The following is a 20741-nucleotide window of genomic DNA, read 5'->3' as shown; positions in this document are numbered from 1 at the left end:
TGTCATAAGCTCATGCCTTGAACTTAGAATGAATAAAATAGAATAGAAATTCACTCTCTTAATTCTATTTCTTCTTCCAACAATCACTTTATTCATCTCCTCTCACAATAATTCTCAGAATTGCCTAGGCTCATTGGTTCTACATTTTGAACTTTCAAAATTTTCCATTAACTCAGTGCTCTTGTCCTTTTGTTTCCATAATCCCATTAGAGTGTCTTTTATTAAAATTACCAATGGCCTTCACATTGCTAAACTAATCAATCCTCCAACCTCAATTTATTTGCACGTGATTTGATACAATTAAACATCCTCTCCTTCTCAAAACACCTCTTTATTGTCTTGGGTAAGCATCTGTGTTTCGTCTTCCCTGACTTCTTCTACCTCAATCCTCATTGAACATTTCCAGTACAGTTTTCCTTTTCCTTTTTTTTATATACTTCTAATAGACACAGGAAATGAGAATGCTCTGTCCCAGACATATCTCTAGTCTCCCTTCCTAGAACATCTCATCCAATAGCATGATTTCAAGATGTAGTATTTGCTTAAAATAAGACCAGGATATTAGACGGTTTATAAAATTTTTGTTTATCTCATGATAGAGGAGAAAGATGATAATTATGATAAATATCATACTATAATATTCATTTTAATAACAAATTCCTTGGGGAAATATTGACCTTTAACACTTAAGAAAACCACATAATAAAAGTTCAATAAACTAATTGAAATGTTATTATAAAATTTATAGTTAAAATACTAAGACGTGCCTTGTGGAAAATTCATAGAAATGAAAAATCATGCAAATACAAACTGTCTTTATATGCATCCATATCATACTACTTTTAAATAACCACCCATAACATACTACTTTTATAACATAAACCACCCATAATCATACTACTTTAAAAATAAACACTATAAATATTTTTGTTAATTTCTATTTTTCTATATATGTATATGGTATTTTATATAGTTTTATATTATTATTTGCTTTTTTTACTTAGGTAATATCAAGTTTCAGATATGAATAAAGCTGTTCATAAATAGGTTTGAAGGGCCCTTACAAGCATTCAAAATGTGTATCCTAAATCATTTAATACTTTATTACTGGATATTATGGCTCTATATTTATGACTTCTAACAAAAATTCAGAATTAGGCAACTTTTCCCAAAAATATTTATTTTAACTTTGATTTCTCATTTTAGGAGAAATTTCCATAAGCAGAATAACAAGATCCAAAGTTAAAATTATTTAAGGCTTTTGATGCACATTCTGAATATAATTTCTCCCAAATTATAACATTTCCATTTCTCCTGGTACAGGTAAGCATTCTTTTTTCCCCTTAAAAGAAATACTTAACTGGTCTAATTTACTGCATGTGACAGTAATCATTCAGGAGAGAAATCTAGCAATACATATGGTACACAACAAAATTCAATTGAAATAACAATTCTAGGAATGGGTGCTAAGGAAATACTCAGAAATGTGTAATTTGCTTTTGTGTAAGGAGCTCCAGACCTTACCATTCAGGCATCAAATTCTCTTGGAAACTTGTCTGTGACTATAGTCAACCAATATGTCATCCTCAGTGTTGACATAGAAGTTGGGACACATCTATACTAAGAAGTACTGTTTTATAATATAAGCTTTGGAATTTTTTAGCTCAAATGTATTAGATACTTATAGAATGGTTGATAATATTCTGAGAAGTTTTTATTCATCATATAGTAATTTGCAAAACCAAATATTACATAAATGTTTTTCTACATTTTGTATTTGATTTGACTACGATTTAGAAATGACAAATAAATGGCTCAAGTTCATGCAGGGAAGAAGTAGGGAAGCCAGGATTCAAACTCAGGCAAACTAGGTTGAAAAATTTCATCAATAATTAATATATAACTTTTTCTTCCCTAATTCTAATATTAAAATTCTAATATAAAAACCCAAAATACTTAGGGTTAAGGGAAATTAGAAAAATACTTAAAATGTAATAAACCTCATGATTTCAATATCCAGATCAATAATTCTGAATATCTATGTATTCAATCAGCTATCCCTAACACATCAAAATATAGAAAATATTACTTTGGATTACAAAACTCTAACTGCACTGCTATTTGCGTTTTACATCGGAAGAAGCAAAGCCTTAGTGAACTGAGAGCAGAGGTATTGCATAGAAATTGCTGAAAACAAATTTAAATATTAGGTAATAAATGCAACTCGGTAAGACAAACTGGTCAAAAGCGGGGATGAATTATTGCATATGAACAGTTATTTGCAAATGCTTGTGAAGATGGCAGGTGATCTTAATGATGAAAGGCTCAGGCAAGAGTAATTTTCATTTGTATCTGACCTGAGCAATTTGATCAGGGAAGTTTGTAATGGACAATTTTTCAATAAATGTTACATTTTAAAATATGCAAATAGAAACTGGATAAAAGATTCCTGTGCTTTTATAAAACATCATAAGCACTTTTGACAGGGAAAAGGAATATCTAAACAACTTAATATTTATGAGGAAATTATCTACTTAATATAGAGAGATTTAAACTCTTAATAAATCATTCAGATGGTAACCACTCTCAGAAAGCTGAAAAATATAAGTCAAAATACATATGTGTATAAATCATTATTTATGAGAAGATCATTTCAGTAAGGCAAGAAGCAGAAATGAAATATTTTGTATGAAGCTCAGATTCTGAAAGTGCCAGTATACAGCTAAATAAGAAATGAGAAGAGGTTGTCTTCGTAGAATGTTTAAAGATGGCCACTGTGTCACTGTGGTTGCAGTCTATTGAGCTTTTACCCATGGTTTTGAGAAGAAAGGTATTTATTTTTTTATTGTATATGCACTAATGTCCAGATTATTTTTCTAAGTAATAATCAACAATAATATTCTTGATTTCTACTCTTAACTCCTTGTGATGCACTCACACTCATGGTGTTAAAATGATAGCTTTTTATTTTCACATCCACAGGGAGAAATCTAGTAAATATTCATCCCTTTGTATCTGTGCAATAGTTTAAACTCTGAGAAAAAGTAGAAATAGATTGACAAGCATCTCCTTCTGGTTGCCAAGCAAAGAAATATATCTCTAGAGGAGGACTCTTTCTATCTTGTCTGGTACCTCTTGCAGCAAAGTAGTCTGCTTGGACACAATTGATAATAATGGAACATTCTTCCAACATAAACCCAGCTTTAATTATTGTCACTACAAGGGAGATCAGGGACGTCTCATTCCCACTATAGGGACCAACGGATTACCACCTCAAATTCTGGGTATCCCACAAGGTTAGAGCTCACACAAAGTGTGTCATAGAAACAAAAAAGATAAAGTGCTAAATAGAAACATCAGTATATTTATGGTCTTAGACACTAGCTCATAGGCTTATGTTCCTCTGATAATAAGGAAAAAAAAAATTCATGGCCAAAAATCTAGAGCCTAGATGTTAGATGAAGCGCAGGGAAGTGATAACGAAAAGAAAAGAAAAAAGTAAATAAATTCAGAAAGGAGATAAAAGAAAAGAAAGGGAAGAGAAAAAAGAACAGAAAAGAAAAAGAGAGAAAAGAGAAGAGAAAAAAAAATTAGGCTGAAGTGAAGCATCTGATTTTGAGTGAGCATCTGTTAGAAATGGGCAGACAGACAGCTATTTCCTGTAACTGTCTTTTGTTTTTTTTTTCCTAGACGTCTAGCACTTTGTTGCTTGGGCAAACCAATTTCATTTAAATGGCCAAGGGATATACTTGGCCAGATGATTCTTATTTCAAATAAGAAAATGCATGATTTCTACTAAAAAAGCACATAGGATGCTGAAATCCATCCTCTTGGAGTAAACAGGCTTTGTTGAAGAGCTTCCAAGGAATGGAAACAAAGGTAGTCAAATCCAAAAAGGAGTTCGATTTTAAAAAATCAGGAAAGACAAACATATATACACATTCCACTTCCCTAGGAAAATTCAATTTGTGTTAAATGTTGGTATATAAATAAAAGGAAAAAAAACCACTTTAAATTGTTTTCTAAGTACAATAATTTCTGCAGTTTTCAATGGCTATCATATGGTTTAGCTGTACTAGAAGGTAAAGGAAATTAAGCTTCTCAGAGGTAACCTAAGCTGTTCTAGTTTTGACTAATATTCACATAGCAAGGTCACATAAATATATGATGATTCTAAAATCTAAAAATATACTTCAATTTTAAATGGCTCTATAAAACTGATTTATTTTAAAAACAAAACACAAGTCCTTGAAAGCAACGATTTGGGTTGTAATCTAATTGTTCAGTTGCCCAGCATTATCAAATATTTTCAGCAGGGAAAATCACTTAGACATTAAATAATCGGATTTCTCAAATTTATCTACGGTTATTATGTGAATAAATGATATTATTTGCAATTCTTTTTGTCACAAGGTATAGAAAAGAGAGCGTGTTGTTTGTTGGTTTGTTTGTTTTTTTTAAAAGAGGGAATATATTGGCAAGTAACTGGAATTTCAGAGGGTATCATTACTTTCAGGCCTGGTTGCTTCCAGAAGGTAAAACAAGTCAAAATCAAATTACCCTCACTTAATTTTTCAGTTCTGCTTTAATCTCCACTTGCCTACTTCACAGAAAGTCTCTCCCTTCAAGCTGGCCCTCAGCAGCTACTGGCATCCACTACCTCATCTCTAAGTTTAACAAAAATCTTGGAATAAATTCTGATTGGATCATGTAATCTTTCTTGGACCAATCACTGTAGTTTGCAACAAGTGAAGCTCTGATTGGACAAGAATGGGTCGCATGGCCATGTCTGGACCCAGGGACAGAGCCAGCCAGGTCTGAGAGTGAGAAAGATCAGATGTTATCTGATGGAGGCGACTGATTGAATAATGTCCCACACAAAGGGTATGGGTTTGTGCCAACTTCTGGTCCTGCAGATGTGAACACATTTATAAATAGGACATTTGAAGGTGTTATTAAAGTGTACTCAAAATGAATGAGGCTAGGCCTCAATTGGATACAGGTAAAGAAAAGCCATGAAGAGAACCTGGAAGCTGGAAGTCAATGGAAGCCAGAAGATAAAGGAGAAGATGCCACCATGTGATGGAAAAGCCAAGGAATCCCAAAGCTTGCCAACTTCTTAGAAGCTGCTGACCCCAGAAGGAAGCAAGCCTTCTAGCCTTCTCAGAAATTTTGAGCTAATAATGCCACATAGGCAAATAGAAAATAAACAATTCACAAACCAGGCCTGTAAAGCATCTTGCATCTTCAGAGTCATACGTCATAACTCATTTGACAAGCATAACTCTATTTTTGGTAAAGTGTTTTACTTTTATTAAAATAATTATTAACAATAAGCAAAATACTATAAAATTTATTTTCTACTTTAAGTGCAGACGTCCTATTTCAGCTACGAATTCAAATAAAATCCTTTTATCCTGTGACTCTTGGAATCATTATAAGAAGGATCTCCCCTGTTCTAAAAAATATTCCTCATTCATGAGAAAGTTCAAAACAATTGTAATCTAAGTTATATGATCACTTGGAATGGGTTTGCCCACTGGTCTTTTCTATCATGATGGAAGCTGACATTTGGTAAATTATATGTATGAAACAATATGATATTTATATACAGACCAGCTGAACACCAAAAAAAACGAGATTTACTTGCCTCAAGTAATGGTTTATTTCTTAATTACATTCTGGAAACAGTTATTTGTGCCCAGAAATAGAAGGAATATTGTTTTCAGGTTTGTTAAAATAAGTCTATTGTAGATATTAAATAAGAAAACATATAAAGGAGTTAAGCTATTTTTGCCTGTTTACATAACTGCATTGTGAAATGGTTGCACTATCACTTAAGCCTATTAGTGACAGCCAAGCCACAAGAGCATACTTCTCCCTTAAGCAGCATTTATTTTTATTATTCATACTAGACCAACTATTACTTAGCACTGACATCCCAATTCTTTTTAATGGATTTAGGATCCTTCAGTGTATTTGATAAATCAATAGAAGTAATTTACAGGGAAAACACTTTGCACACTTACCATTCTGAAATATGACACGTTATTCCTTAAGCAACACATTTACTTTTTCTTGTTTGTTGTATTTGGCTAAAAACTAAAATGCTACTTAATGAAGAAAGTTGACTGTCTAAATTATGTCAGTTTTGACATTTCTGTTTTCAAAGTTCAGTAAATCAGTTGTTTTTTTTTTACATGGAATACCAAAATAATAATAAATCTTTCTCAGCATTCCATTTTTCAGCATGAAAACCCTTAGCTGGTTGTCTGCCAAAAAGCCAGTGAATGAAGCAGAAGAGAAATAGAAATACAAGCCTTGAAATTCCATTTCCTCCTTATGGAAACCAGTGAATTAAAATTCAGTTGTTGTTTTTTTTTTTTGTCCCAGGAACTTAAGGTTTTCTGATTTTTTTTCTTTTCCTTTTTTTTTTTCTTTCTGGTTGTAGTAGATCTTATTGTAATTCAGACAAGTCAGATAAGGCCACAAAAAGAAGTCATAGAATGAGTTATGTACTGATTGTCATGGGAAATTCAGTAAAGCAGAGTAAAAAAAAAAAAAAAAAGGTTTTAGTCTACTGATACCTAGAAAAAGATAGAAGAAGAAAGAATACAGGCCCTTTTGTAAAAGAGCAATGTGCTTTGGCAGAGATGTGGTGTTCTAACTTTCAAACTTTAATTGAAAATTTAAGTCTAAATTTTCCACTGAGAATAAATGGCAAAGTTTTTGTAATTTAGCTATGGAACAGTAATCAAAACATGTAGTAATTTTGCTATCCATACTAAGTGTATCCACTAATCTTTTTTTCTCTTTATCAAAACTGAAACAATGCTTCAGACCAATTTTCTGAAGTAGAAGCAAAAGATATTTATCCAAATTTAACCAAACTAATATGTATATGTATCTAGGATTCACCACTTCCATTTGTGGTCAATGCGCCACCAGCTTCACAATCACTGTGTAATTCTTATTTCAGAGCAACTGAGTCAGAAAGAAGGAGAAGATGAAAACCTAATTTTGGGAACCAAAATTACAGCATCTTAGCTTTCAAACATGTATTCTACATAGCATAATTGTATTAGGCAATTGTTTAATATAGAAAAGCTACAGGGAAGAAATCTGGAAACAACAAACACAAAATGGGACATTGCTTCCAGCTAACATTTAACAAAAGGAAGAAAAAATCAATGCTTCAGCTATCAAGTGAGACTATGAGACTATCTTTTCTGCCCTGAAAATGTAATTTAGATCTATAACTGTGGATAAAAGACGCCAAGTAACTCATACTTGACAAGTAGTATCACGGATGCCAGCCAACATCCATTGCATCCACTTCTTTCTGTCAAACTGCAAAGATTGAGAACTGCCTACTCAAAGCAGTAGCCCTGCCAGCCCTTTGACCTGTGCTGGAAAGGTCCTAGTTTGATCCCCTTTCCCACCTTCCATGAAACAAACAAAAAGTATTTCCCATGGATCAGAGTCTGGCACACACAAAGTAAATGCAATAGTTAGGTTCATCAGCTTGTGGTGCCCAGTTGTTTGGTCAAGCATGCACTGGCCTTATTGTTACTGTGAGTACATTTCCTGTACTTAAATCATCAGTAAGTTGATTGCATCCATGACTGATTACATCTACAATCAACTGAGGAGTTTGCACTCAACAATGAGGGAAGTTTCCTCCAATCAGTTGAAGGCTTTAAAAGGAGAAGTGATTATTTCAGCAGTTAATGAGAGAATATTTATCTCCACTGCAGCCATCCAGCTTCTCCTGGGTGAAAGAATTCATTGAAAACCTGCATTGGAGTTCCCAGCTTGCAGCCTGCCCTATGGAATTTGTATTTTTTGCATCCCCACAGTTGTGTGAGAAAATTCTTATTAAAATCTCGTAATATTTTCAGGTATCTCCTGTTGGTTATGTTTCCTTAGAGAATTTTGACTAATACAGTAGGCATTAAATGAGCATTTATTGAATGAATGGATGAATTAATGAATGAATATATTGGAATTTAAAAAATCATCAAGAACGGGATCCCTAATAAAAAAGAATATAGACTATCAAAATTCACTTTAAAAAAGGATGTAGACACTGAGGAAGAAATGGAAGAGATTGCCCTACCACTGTACATACAGGGCAACACTTATTACAGTGATGGAAGGCAAAACATCGAAAAAAATTTTTATGATGTTTTCATTTTTTTAATACCCCAATTTATTTTTTGCCTTATTTTAGTTTTTCTAAATTATTATGTATTCTGTTTCTAATCTTTAAAACTATTATTACTATTTCATTTTCCTATTAATTCAATTTGGCAACATGTTAGGCTTCATTTTTGAAGAAATTTTGATCACAGAAGAGGTTCAACTATGTCAGGGGAGGAGCACTGATGTGGGTGTCATTGACAGTGGATGCATGGGTGGAAAGGAGTTCTCCAGGGCATGCATATAGGGTATATAGAAATGTTCATATGTTCATTGGATATTGATATAGGGGTTAGAGTTTCACGCAACAACTGAGGTAGTGGTGAGTTCTCACTCTGAAAACTCTGTTGCACTCCCAATGAAACAGCAACAATTCCCCAATCCCCCAAGCACAAGGGCAAAGACAAGGGAAGAAGTATGGTTCAATGATGGACCCTTGATATCGATGACTATGCTTATGAGCCTGTGTGCTTGAAATTTCAGCTAGGCTTAGAGCTGCAGGGTGCCTAAGTGTTATCTTCTGAGAGCCTCCTTGTTGCTTAAATGTGGCCACTCTCTAAGTCAAACTCAGCATGTAAATGCATTACCCCTCCTCCCCCACCCCCATCCCCCACCCAGTGTGGGACATGACTCCCAGGGATGAGCCTCCTGGGCACTAAGGGATCAGAAGCAAGCACCAGCTGGTGATGCAACTAGAACAAGAACTTGAATAAAAGGGGGGACTGGTAAAGACAAATGAGTTTATATGGCTGAAAGACTTCAAAATGAATTGGGAGGTCATCAGAGGGGAAGCACTTATGCACATCCCAGGAGGATCTCAGGGACAGCTAAAGTTGATACAACCCCAGGTAGTGGTGCTCTGAGGGCAACAGAGACACCCAGGTCCTATGGTCATAACAGATGGTTCTGGAGTTCAGTGCTTTGACAGTAGGCTCTACTTTGGAATTTGTGCTCCTGAGTGTGATGGAGTTGGACTCAGATGTATCCTCTCAGTGCATGCCTCTTCTGTCACTTTTACAGAAACTGTGACTGGTGCAGGGGGTGGTTGTTCAAGAGACTTGATTCTCTGGACTTTCTAAGTACCAGCTGGGCCCTGAGCCTCAGCAGAGTTGCAACACCTACTTTCCAGTTCATTGGACTTACCCAGATAAGCTAACAGGGAGGTGAAGATGGTCAACCACCACACCAGGGAACCGAGAGAGTCAGCTGCAAGCAGGAAAATTTCATCCAACAGCCATGTTGGATCTAAGCTTCCTCTCAATTTAGAGGTGGAGTGGACATCACCATCCCAGGGTCCTCAGAATGGAGGAATAAAATATGGATTAGGGTGGACTTCCTGGTATTCTACTATGGAATTATTGTGACTCGAGCAAAGGAAGAAATTACATCACTGATGTGGAGACAGTGGCCACGGGAGTTGCTGAAGGCAGGAGAGGGAAGAAGAAGTTTGATATTGGGGATTTTTTGGAACTTAGAGTTGTCCTGAATGACATTGCAAGGAAAGATGCAGGACATTACATATCCTGCCATAACCCACTGAATGGACTGGACTGGGAAAGAGCGTAAACATAAAGTGTAATCCATGCTATGTAGCAATTCTCCAAAATGTACTCGTCAAATGCAATGAATGTACCACACTAATGAAAGAAATTGTCAGTGTGGGAGGAGTGGGGGGTGTTGGGAGTGGTGTATTTGGGAACCTCTTATATTTTTTAAGGTAATGTTTTGTGTGATCATTAAAATAATAAAAATTTTTTTTAAAATTCAGTTTAAGAAGGGTAACTAAGAAACCAAAAAACTACATTTGTGATATTAAAATTCAATAGCGATCAAGATAATATAAATTAAAACAACAATGAGATCTCACTTTATACTGATTAAGACTGTCAAAATTTAGAAAGTAATATATGGGGCAGGGATGCATATAATTAAGGAGTTGTTATGTTTGTCTGATGGAAGTGTGCTCCAACCAGTCTAATGAGCAGAGCAGTCTAACAGTAATTTGACATAGAAATTCCCCTCTGGAATAACACACACACATGTGCACACACACACCATCCTATGTAGATCCAGAGAATGTACTCTCGCTAGGTTGTGTATTGATGTTGTGTTGACGAGTTAGAGGCGAATTTGTTGCTCATCACTGGAAGAATACATAGGTAAACTCTTAGGGATTCATATTCTAGAATTCTGGACAGCTATTTGAAACAATGGTTGCACATACACAAAGCAAAATAGCTTGATCTTAACACTGCTGAGTCAAAAATGTAATAAATTAAGATATGTGCTACCTCTACAATGTATTCAAATTAAAATAGTTGTCAAGTAAACATGAGGAAAGATAGAAAGATGTATATCAAATACAGGAGAATAGTTGCAGAATGAGTGTGTAGGGAGTTAGCCTGGAGAAGGGGATAAAGCCGATCAACCAGCCAAGGGGAGCACCTTGAATGAGTCAGTGGCAATGATGCACCATGAAGTTAGGCATATGATTAACCCAACACTCTACCTGGGATGGAAAAACAAGTCAATCAATCAATCAATCCAGTTTTTAAATGAAGTACTCCTACATTAGAAAGAGTGAAAAAAGAAATCTACACTTTCCTTATGAAAGCATGCAAAGGTGGGCAACATTAAAAAGTAGGGAAATACGTGTAGCACATATAACTGAGACGTTATAACATAAATTATTATTTGACTTTTCAGTGACTCAGATTTGTCACTACATTTACCCTATAATTGGACAATGTACTCAATCTGCACCCAATAAGATCCATTCATGATCCAGATTTCGGGGTAAATAACTTGATCTCCTTTATTTTTTTTAATAAAATAGACTTCCAGTGTACCCCAGCACCAATCCCAACATTAGCCCTAATCTTTCAAATAAATGGGAAATGAGAGAATCAAAACTCCAAAGACTTCCCTAATAAAATACATTTATAACATTTATTATTGCAGCAACCTGCATAATTTACCTAAAGAGTAAATAATTATTTTTTTCTAGCATAACATAATTTTCATCCCAATATACAGATACCTGATGGCCAGTTAGAAGGTATTAGATGTCAGAGGAGAAATATGGCCACTTCCTTGAGAATCAAATTTAACAGAAGGTGAAAAAGTTTTGAATGTGTGCAGTTTTAAAAGATTTTGGGCTTGTATGTGCATATAAAAACAGCGGAATCATTCATTTTCATGTTTTATATAAAACAGAAGATTTCAAAGGAACTTTGTGTTTTCGGGGCTGCTTCAGGCTCTCTGCCCAGACTTTCCAGGGATATGCACATACACTGTCCGCTGCTTTAAGGAGCACTTCAGAGGAGAAGTTTAAGAAGCTGTGGTTTAGTTGAAAGAACAGTAAAGTTAGTGCTGGAAGAACTGAGAACAAGTTCTAGCTTAGTTTTTTAGTAACTCTGCCACCTAAACTCTCAAAACTTCAGTTTCCTCTTCTGTAAAATGGAGTACATGAGGCAAGTTTAATAAGTGAATGAGAGGATTCAATAAATTAATAAACCTGAAAGAACTTGGAAAGCTGTGATGCACTATTTACATAAAAAGTTTTGTTTGGAACAAGGCTGAAAAAAACATAACAACCAAGGCTTACATTGACAAAACGTGCTATCTGAATATTATGTTGGTTCAAATCCTTGATAATCACAGAATTTCATGCTTCTTTGTTGCCTTTATGTGTCTTCCTCCCCCAAATCCTCTGTCAGTTTTGATGGTTGGTCCTTGTTTTAGCAGCCAGCATTGGTAGATGTTATGTCTTAATTAAATAACTAATACCTTTGAGCTACTTACAGAAAAGATTCTTTTTTTTTTCCCCAATAGTATCTTCTGTTGATAGGAATTTAGTCAAAACCTTCTAATAAATCATGGAATTAATGAATAACTAGTCTGAAATTAAAATATAAACTTGTTTAAGTCTGTGGGTTCAGGAGTCAGCCTGCTTGCATCTGAATCTTGCTTCTACCATTCACTAGCTCTGAGCTTCTAGGCAAAATATTTACCTAAGACTCAAATTACCCATCTGGAATATGGGGATCAGAGCCCAATTAGAGTACTGCTGTGAATATTAAATATGATTATGTACTTAAAGTGCTAATACATCTTCTGGCACATGGGAAGCATGCAATAACCAGTAATATATAACAATAAGAGTTGCAAAGTTGGGTAAGTAGGAAGAGGAATTAGTATGAGAGTTGTTACATGTACTTGTCTATAAAAATCTCAGATTGTTATCCTAATTTTTGGAACTCATGGCTTCATGAATTATTCTAGGTCAGATTTATAGACATATATTCAACCAGAAACTCGTTGAGAATAACTCTCTCCCTCCTTCTTCCTTTCTCCTTCCTTTAAGCAGATAATCTTGAATCTAGCCACTGAAAGAAAGGCTCCAGATCATGGTTCGTCCCCATCAGCCTTTCACTCCTTCCTTCCACATCCACATGATACAGTGCACTGCATTTTCCTGAGAAATGTAATTTGTTATGAAGATGCTTATTTTTATGTTGTAATTCTTCAAAAATATGATGACAAATTATTTTCACATTTATTTTTTCCATTTTAAGTAGACTGCTAGCCAAGAAAGTTTTTTTTAGCTCAGTTCAGTTTGAATAAATCTTTGTGTAAAGTAGGTACTCAATATATGTTATTGATTGCTTTAAAAATGCTTTCATCACCTATACACATTGCAATAGAAAGGCATTTATTCAAGTATAAAAAAGGAACTTTCTGACTTCAAGATCATTAGATACATAAAGAGTTGATCCACTGAGACAGATTAACTTCTTCCTATGATGTCTTTTAAAATGAGAGAGGCATTCAAAAACTTCAATTTGTTAGATGCTGTTCTGGTACACTGACAATAAATAAGCACGATGTTCAGTACCAGAATGAAGCTCCAATGTGTGTGTGTGTGTATACATATATATATATATATATAAATTGGGACATTACAGATTAATAAGTAATTGAGAGTTTTGCACACAGAAAGAGATGATAGGATATCATCTTAATTTGGAGCCAAATTTTTGATTCAATTCAAATCATAAAAAAATTAAATATTAACTATTTTAATTCCTACTCTGTTTGGATACCACATTAGGATTGGAAATAAACAAATGACAAACCATGAACATTTTTCACAAGAAGCTTACAGTGTCTTTGAGAAGAAAGACGTAGAAAAGTACCTCTCAACATTAAACATAAGCACAAAAGAAAGTCAGCTTGGATGAATGATTGGTCCCTCTGAACCAGGTTCAGAAGAAAAACCTAATGCTAACAATAATATTGGGTCTGAGTTTTGAAGGATTAATAGATGTATGTCAGACTGGGCCAGAGGGAGCTTTCCAAACAAATGGAAGATGGGATTAGAAAGGTGGTAAATTGCAAGAGAAGAAAGGTGCAAGAGATAAGAAAGGGGGTCATATCATGAGAAATTGTGTAGTCAACCACAGAGATAGCAAAGAAATAAAGAAGTAAACAAATTAAAATCTCTGGAAATAAGAGATTAAACATAACCCTGTTCTGACAAGTGTTACTAAAAATGTTGCTTCTAAATGCAGTGCCTTAACAGAGCATCCATATTTTTCCTCCATTTACAGAAACACAGTGCAGTAGCAAAACTAGTTGTTACTTTACTGACATCGTTTTTCTCAACTCCCAATATCACTCATTTTATTTGAAAGTTAAAGGTTTTTCCCCCCAATCTGAAGAAGCAAAAGCATCCTTTTTAATTCCTGCAGATGTGCTTGTTTCTATGTTGTCCCCAAGAATCTGCCACCAGAAACTACTACACAGTCCAGAATTTACAGTTCAAATATCTGATAGTAAGCTTTTTTTTCCCTAAATTCATTCTAATCAGAAGAAAGCCACCTGGAAATAATCTGGTGATGATATAGAATGAGGCTTATTAGGGATGATTTGCTTCAAGATAAAGATTATGTGAATAGTACAGCATGCAAGGACAGAAGAGATTTTGTTAAAATTTTTCTTTTTCTTCCTCTGTTTTGTAGAATATCCATCTTTGCAAAACAGCCAGTGAATGATAAGTATTTACAATAAAGCATAATTCAATAAATGGAGAATTTTCTCTTAAAAAAACATAAACTAATAAGGCTGCAAAATGGCAAACAGCAGGGAAGCATAGTATGTTGTCAGTCTTTCTCAAGTGCTAACACTTTTCTTTTCCAAGCTTGTCTCCATGCTTCCCAATATATTGGAACTACAGACCGGGCGCTTGCTGTTCTCCTAATCAGCAAACTCAAAGCATTCCCTATTCCTTCTCTCAGTTCACCTTGATATCTTTAAAGCTTTGAACACCTCTGCCTCCAGTCCTGAAAACCTTTTCTCCCTTTTTACTCACAGACACTGCTCTTTCTGATCCCCATCTTACTTTTTCACCCTTACTGTAATAACATCTTTCACTCTTTCACAGGGTCTTTCTCTCTTCTGGTTCCTAAATAAAATTATTTCTTAAACTTCTGAACTTCAGCAACTGCTCTGTTGTTCTAAAACTTCTGCATGAAAACTATTTCCTATTTTTACCCCCAGAATGTTTTTTGTTTTTTGGGGTTTTTTTAGTCTTAAGCTCTTCCCTCTCATAAGTATCTGCCATATATTTTCAGCAGCCAAAACGGCATCAAAGCTGAGATGTTCTATTGGCTCCTCAAAACGAATATACCCCACATTTAGCTTCTTATCTTTATCCAGATAGTCTCCTTTGCTTGAGTACTGCTCAGTCTGCCAGTGGGATTTCACCTACAGAAGCTTGAAATCTCAGGGAGCTCTTCTTTTTTCTCCCATTCCACTTCTGCCAACATCTAGACTGCTAATTAGCATGAGTATCCTTCAAAAGCAAAACCTTTTGCATAGTGTTCCTCTTCAGACACACTGTAGTCGCTGTCCTACTTTAGACTGTCAAAATAACTAAAATGTTCCCGTAACTGGTTTGCTTGCTTCTAATCTTCCCCCTCCTTGAAACCATCACATCCTACACAACAGTGTTATACTGGTATTTTAAAGATCGGCACAGATCATATGCTCAAAAGCCTCAAAAACTTAACCGTTTTCTAAAATATCTTAGACTGTCTTTGCGTCTTGGATCTAGACTCTTTCCACCATTAACATCATCAATACTACGAGTAGTTTGAAATGTTGCAACCTCTACTGATGCATTTGTTTTTTTCTTCCAAATGGCTGTGTTTGAAAATCCACCTCCACATGTGTAAATGCCATATATCCGTTCAGGTTCTACTTATGAGCCATATCTATTGTGAAGGTGTCCATGAGCAATCTATATAGAAGAGACAGTGTCTTCCTCTGGAAACTTAACCCAATCTCTCTACTTGTAGGGGGACAGAGATGGCTTTTTTCCCCATGTGTGGATGTTTAAATTTCACATACTCTTAGCAATTATGGCATGGAAAGGATAGACATTAATTTTCCTAATAAGCCTCTTCCTGTGGGCTTTGAGTTATCTGTAGAGAAAATATGAAGATGACTTTGGAAATTAATGTTTGATTCAGATCTTTATTATTAAAAATCCAGTTAGGGATGGTCTAATTGCTACAAAGGTTGAAAAGGCTAGAAATTGACTCTATGTATAAGAACTTGAACATTTGTATCCATGTTTGAAAAATCTGCCTGGAAAGCCTCTGAACGTAAATAGAATTTTGTTGAGATGTTTTAAGTTCCATTCTGGAAAACTTATCCTGAGTCTCTCAGTAAAGACAAGTAAAGTTTGAAGAGATAAGTACAAGTTAACTTGCTAAGGAAGAACCTGCAATCTCCTGTTGGCTGCATACATTGGCAGTGGTATATATTATGAAAATATTTATCAAGTAAGAGGTGATAGGAATGGACATAAGGGATAAAGGAGAGAAGAACAGTAGATTCATGATTGTGACCACGGCAATTAACCTTAGCATTAGAGGGAAGTGGTAAGAAGCAAAGCCACCAGAGAATGTAAAACATGTTCAAAACTAGCTGGCTCAGCGGGCCTTGTTTGGGAGGATCCATAACCATCATTAAACAGATATATTCTTACTACTTCTCATTCTAGATAATGCTTCATAATCAGTAGCTGGCCCGTTGCCACCCTGGTAGTTAACAAATAGGTAAAGATAAAGGTTTATATTTAACATTAGTCCAAGCAGTGAGGTCAGATGTAAACATGGGCCTCTAGGAAGGATTTACTTAGAATCCAAATTTCTTACCGTGGCTTCCTCCAGAGTTTTCAACCCAACACATATGATTCTTGCTGTAGGGTTCTTGTGACCCTGCCCAAATTCTCTTCCTTGAGTTTTTTTCCAAGGGCAGCAACCAACCACCATTCAGCTCCAATCATTTCCCTAGGCATGCATGGTTTTCATGTCTATTTCCTTCTTTTCAGTCTCCTGCAGTAGAATTAAGACTATGGGGCAGGGAACTAGTCTCTGTGATCAACCCTATACCCAAAACCTGCTACCCAGTCTGAGATATATTAGATAGTCCCTAAATATTTGTTAAAGCCTATTATATATGTATATATATATTATATATATGTGTATATATATATAATACATTAGTAATAAAACTGTCAATATAAAGACCAAATACCAAATATAAAAATATCTCTATCTATCTATCTATCTATCTATCTATCTATCTATCTATCTATCTATCTGTCTATCTCTCTATCTGTGCTGGTTTGAGTCTTTCATTTAACTTTAAGAAAAATATGCTCTTCAAGTTAATCCATTCATGTGGATGTGGACTCATTGTCAGTGGGATCTTTTGGTAAGTAGGATTATAACTGAAGATGTGACCAACCTCAGTCAGGATCCTGAAACTCCTTCCTAGAGTCCTTTATAAATGGAGGACTGAAAATCCACACACAGGAATAAAAAGCCTCAGAAACAGGAGGAGAGGTCCTGGAGATCTAGAAGCTGGAATCAACAGAGCACAGAGGCCCAGAAAAGAGGCCCCCAAGAGGCACAAAGAGTTGAGGCAGCTATGAACATTGGTGTGCTTGTATCGGTTTATGTCCTTGTTTTCAGTTCTATGGGTACACACCCAGCAGTGGAATTGCTGGGTCATATGGCAAATCTATAGCTAGTTTTTTGAAATACCACTGGGTGGTGCTTCAGAGACAGATGCTGGACGTTATGTGTCCTGCCGTGGCCCACTGGGTGGCCTGGGGGAGAGTGTGGACTACAATGTAGACCACTGTCCATGCGGTGCAGTGGTGCTCCAGAATGTATTCGCCAGGTGCAGTGGGTGTGCCGTGATGATGGAAGAGGTTGTCGATGTGGGAAGGATGGGGTGGGTGGGATGGGGGTTATATGGGGACCTCATTTTTTCAATGTAACATTTAAAAGAAAATAAAGAAGAAAAGAAAAAGAGTCGAGGCCTTGGGGAGAGGGGTGGGATGGGCCAGGACCACCCACAGCTGATCTTTGGTGAGACAGTGTCTCTGATAATGCTGTGGTTTGGACATGTTCACATTCTCAGAGCTATAAGATTTCAACCTAATAAATTCCCATTAGAAAAGCCAACACACTTGTGGGATTTTGAATTGGCAGCCTTTAGCAAACGAAGACACTACCCATGTTTGTATATGTGTATGTATACATGCCAAGAAACTGGGAAAACATATTTATTTTTGATCCACTGGATATATAATATGTCCTGTGATTTTTGTAAAACCTTTTCTTTTTCTCCCTTGAAGATGTGTTAAATATTTCATGTTCTTACGTCAGGACAGAGACAACAATAAAGGTATTATGATGTACTTAATTTTTCTTTGACTTCTTCCCACAAATGCTGCCATTCAACTTTCATGAAGAGAGAAAAAGAATCAGATAAAGGAGTGCGTATTGAAGTATTGGAATAGTACTGGATTTTCACATGCCCTGCCACATCAAGGATGCAGGTTTGACCCTTTTATGGTTCATAAGCATGATGAATGGGAGTTCACGCACTTGTGTGAGGTGCACCTCCCTCCAATTTTATTATGACATGAAAAAAGAAAAGGATATGGGTTAAATAGATTTTGAGCCATTTTTTGTTTAATGGGAAAGTTATAATCTGGCTGGTGGTTAGAATTGACCTCAGATGTTCTGATCCCAAATAAAAGGCTCATACCCCTAAACCACTCTATCTCTGGAGAGTTATAATTTCTTTCTTTTTCTGACTGCTACTTTACATTGTATTTGGTATTGAAGTATCTTTTTTTTTTTACACCTTTACTATTTTAAGATGTTGGTTTAAAACAATGATTGTCAACCATTTTTTTCTACAGTAGTGATAAAAATCAGTTACAAAGATGGGCTTTCTAACTACACATGACCACCTGCTACTGGAACTAAAATGAGATTATGAGAATCTTAAAAAGACAAGCAAAAATTAGAAGGGAACTTCCAAGGATATCTAACTGGCCCTTCTCTTTCCCTAATTGAAGGGTTAGTATAATAAGAATTTTGTGATTTCTAAATAGATAAGGATCAAATATCAGTAAACCTATGTCTCAAATATATCAGAATGTTATAGAAAACAAACCAAAAATCATTTAAAACTCTGGGTTAACAAAAGTTTGTATGTATGGCCTATGTAGGACTATTTAGAGACTGGGTTAAATTTTTCAATTGTAACTACTTTTTTTAAGATTTTTTAAAATTTCTGCCCCGCCCCCAAGTCTTCTCTCTGTATCCATTCGCTGTGGGTTCTTCTGTGTCTGCTTGTGTTAGTGGCACCAGAATCTGTGTCTCAATTTGTTGCATCATCTTGCTGCGTCAGCTCTCTGTATGTGCGGGCTGCATTTTTTTCACACTGGGCAGCTCTTCTTACAGGGTGCACGCCTTGCACATGGGGCACCCCTCCACGGGATACACCCCTGCATGGCACGGCACTCCTTGCACACATCAGCACTGTGCTTGGACCAGCTCATCACATGGGTCAGGAGGCCCTGGGTTTGAACCTTGGACCTCCCATGTGGTAAGTGGGTGCCCTATCCATTGGGCCAGATCCAGTTCCCTCAATTGTATCTTGATGTTTAGGATTATATACATGTTTCATAAATATGTCATATAGATTTAGGTAAAATCATTAAATGTAGTATATAGATATGTAGATGTGTTTCTAAATAGATACATAAATTTAGATTTTGAAGTATGTATAGTCTACAACTAGATTTATTATGAATCTTTGAAAGCTGGATTTTTATCAGTATAATTTTTATAAATTAAAAGAATTTAAAATTCATGAAAAGTCCTGATATTTCCATATGATTTATTTTTTAAAAACTATTTAAAATAGACAACAGGTTCTACCAATACAAATATGCAAGAAGAGAAACAATTTGCATATTTAGCATTATTCATATATATTAACTCACGCAGGTTTGTGACTGAACTCTAATGATAGAATGCATATTTATACAAATTTATGGCTTAAGGGAATGGCATACATTTATCTACTGTTTATACCATATTTTAATAAAAGCAGCAAAGATATTGCTTCTTAGCCCAAAGTACTATAAGCAAATAACCTGAATAAGTACATTGCTTCACTCTACTTTTAAAGGAAGCAATTTCTGCAAATTCTAGTTTTATTATAATTTTGGTACTATCCATGCACTGAAAACACTTAAAAAAATGCACCATAAAGATGACTTCAATATCTCATTTACACAAAAAATAAACAAAATATTCCAAATAAAAATATGCGCAAGAAAGCAAATAGGGAAGCGGACTTGGCCCAGTGGTTAGGGCATCCGTCTACCACAAAGGAGGTCTGTGGTTCAAACCCCGGGCCTCCTTGACCAGTGTGGAGCTGGCCCATGTGCAGTGCTGATGCGCGCAAGGAGTGCTGTGCCATGCAAGGGCGTCCCATGCGTAGGGGAGCCCCACGTGCAAGGAGTGGGCCCTGTAAGGAGATCCACCCAGCACAAAGGAAAGAGCAACCTGCCCGGGAATGGTGTCGCACCCTTGGAGAGCTGACACAACAAGATGACGCAACAAAAAGAAATACAGACTCCCATGCCACGGACAACAACAGAAGCGGACAAAGAAGAACATGCAGCAAATAGACATAGAGAATAGACAACTGGCGGGGGGCAGGGGGAATGTGAGAGAAATAAATAAAAATAAATCTTAAAAAAAAAAGAAAGCAAATAGTTTGACCCTCAATTATTAAATTATACTAAACTTTAAAATGGAATTCATAATTATTAAAGTAAATCTAATTTTTAACATAGGAATCATTAGCGTCAAACCTAATATAAAGGAAAAATAATTACTGCCCAAAAATAACCACATTATCTCAATACTTCTTCTAAAGGTTATTTTAATTGTGGGGAAATTAAGCAACTCTGAAGGTAAATTTGGTGAAAGTGAATAATTACCAAGAAGTCATTTTGTTGTAAATAAGGTGAATTTCACAACTACATAAACTGAGAACCCCACTTTGCTGAAGCAACATTATTTTCAACTTTAAATGTGTAACTATTTAGGTTTACACATCTTTACTCTTTTCAATTACCAATGTAGATT

At 35.6% G+C, this 20741-nt stretch overlaps 1 pseudogene; it reads left to right on the top strand.

Annotated features, from left to right (window-relative positions):
- Positions 1–18129: 18129 nt before the first annotated feature.
- On the top strand, positions 18130–18216 carry LOC111760253 (small nucleolar RNA U13; annotated as a pseudogene).
- Positions 18217–20741: the final 2525 nt, after the last annotated feature.

Source organism: Dasypus novemcinctus, chromosome 1 (assembly GCF_030445035.2).
Source record: "Dasypus novemcinctus isolate mDasNov1 chromosome 1, mDasNov1.1.hap2, whole genome shotgun sequence".
Classification (NCBI taxonomy): Eukaryota; Metazoa; Chordata; class Mammalia; order Cingulata; family Dasypodidae; genus Dasypus; species Dasypus novemcinctus.
The sequence above is the reverse complement of the archived record's forward strand: the minus strand, read 5'-3'. Positions and strand labels throughout refer to the sequence as shown.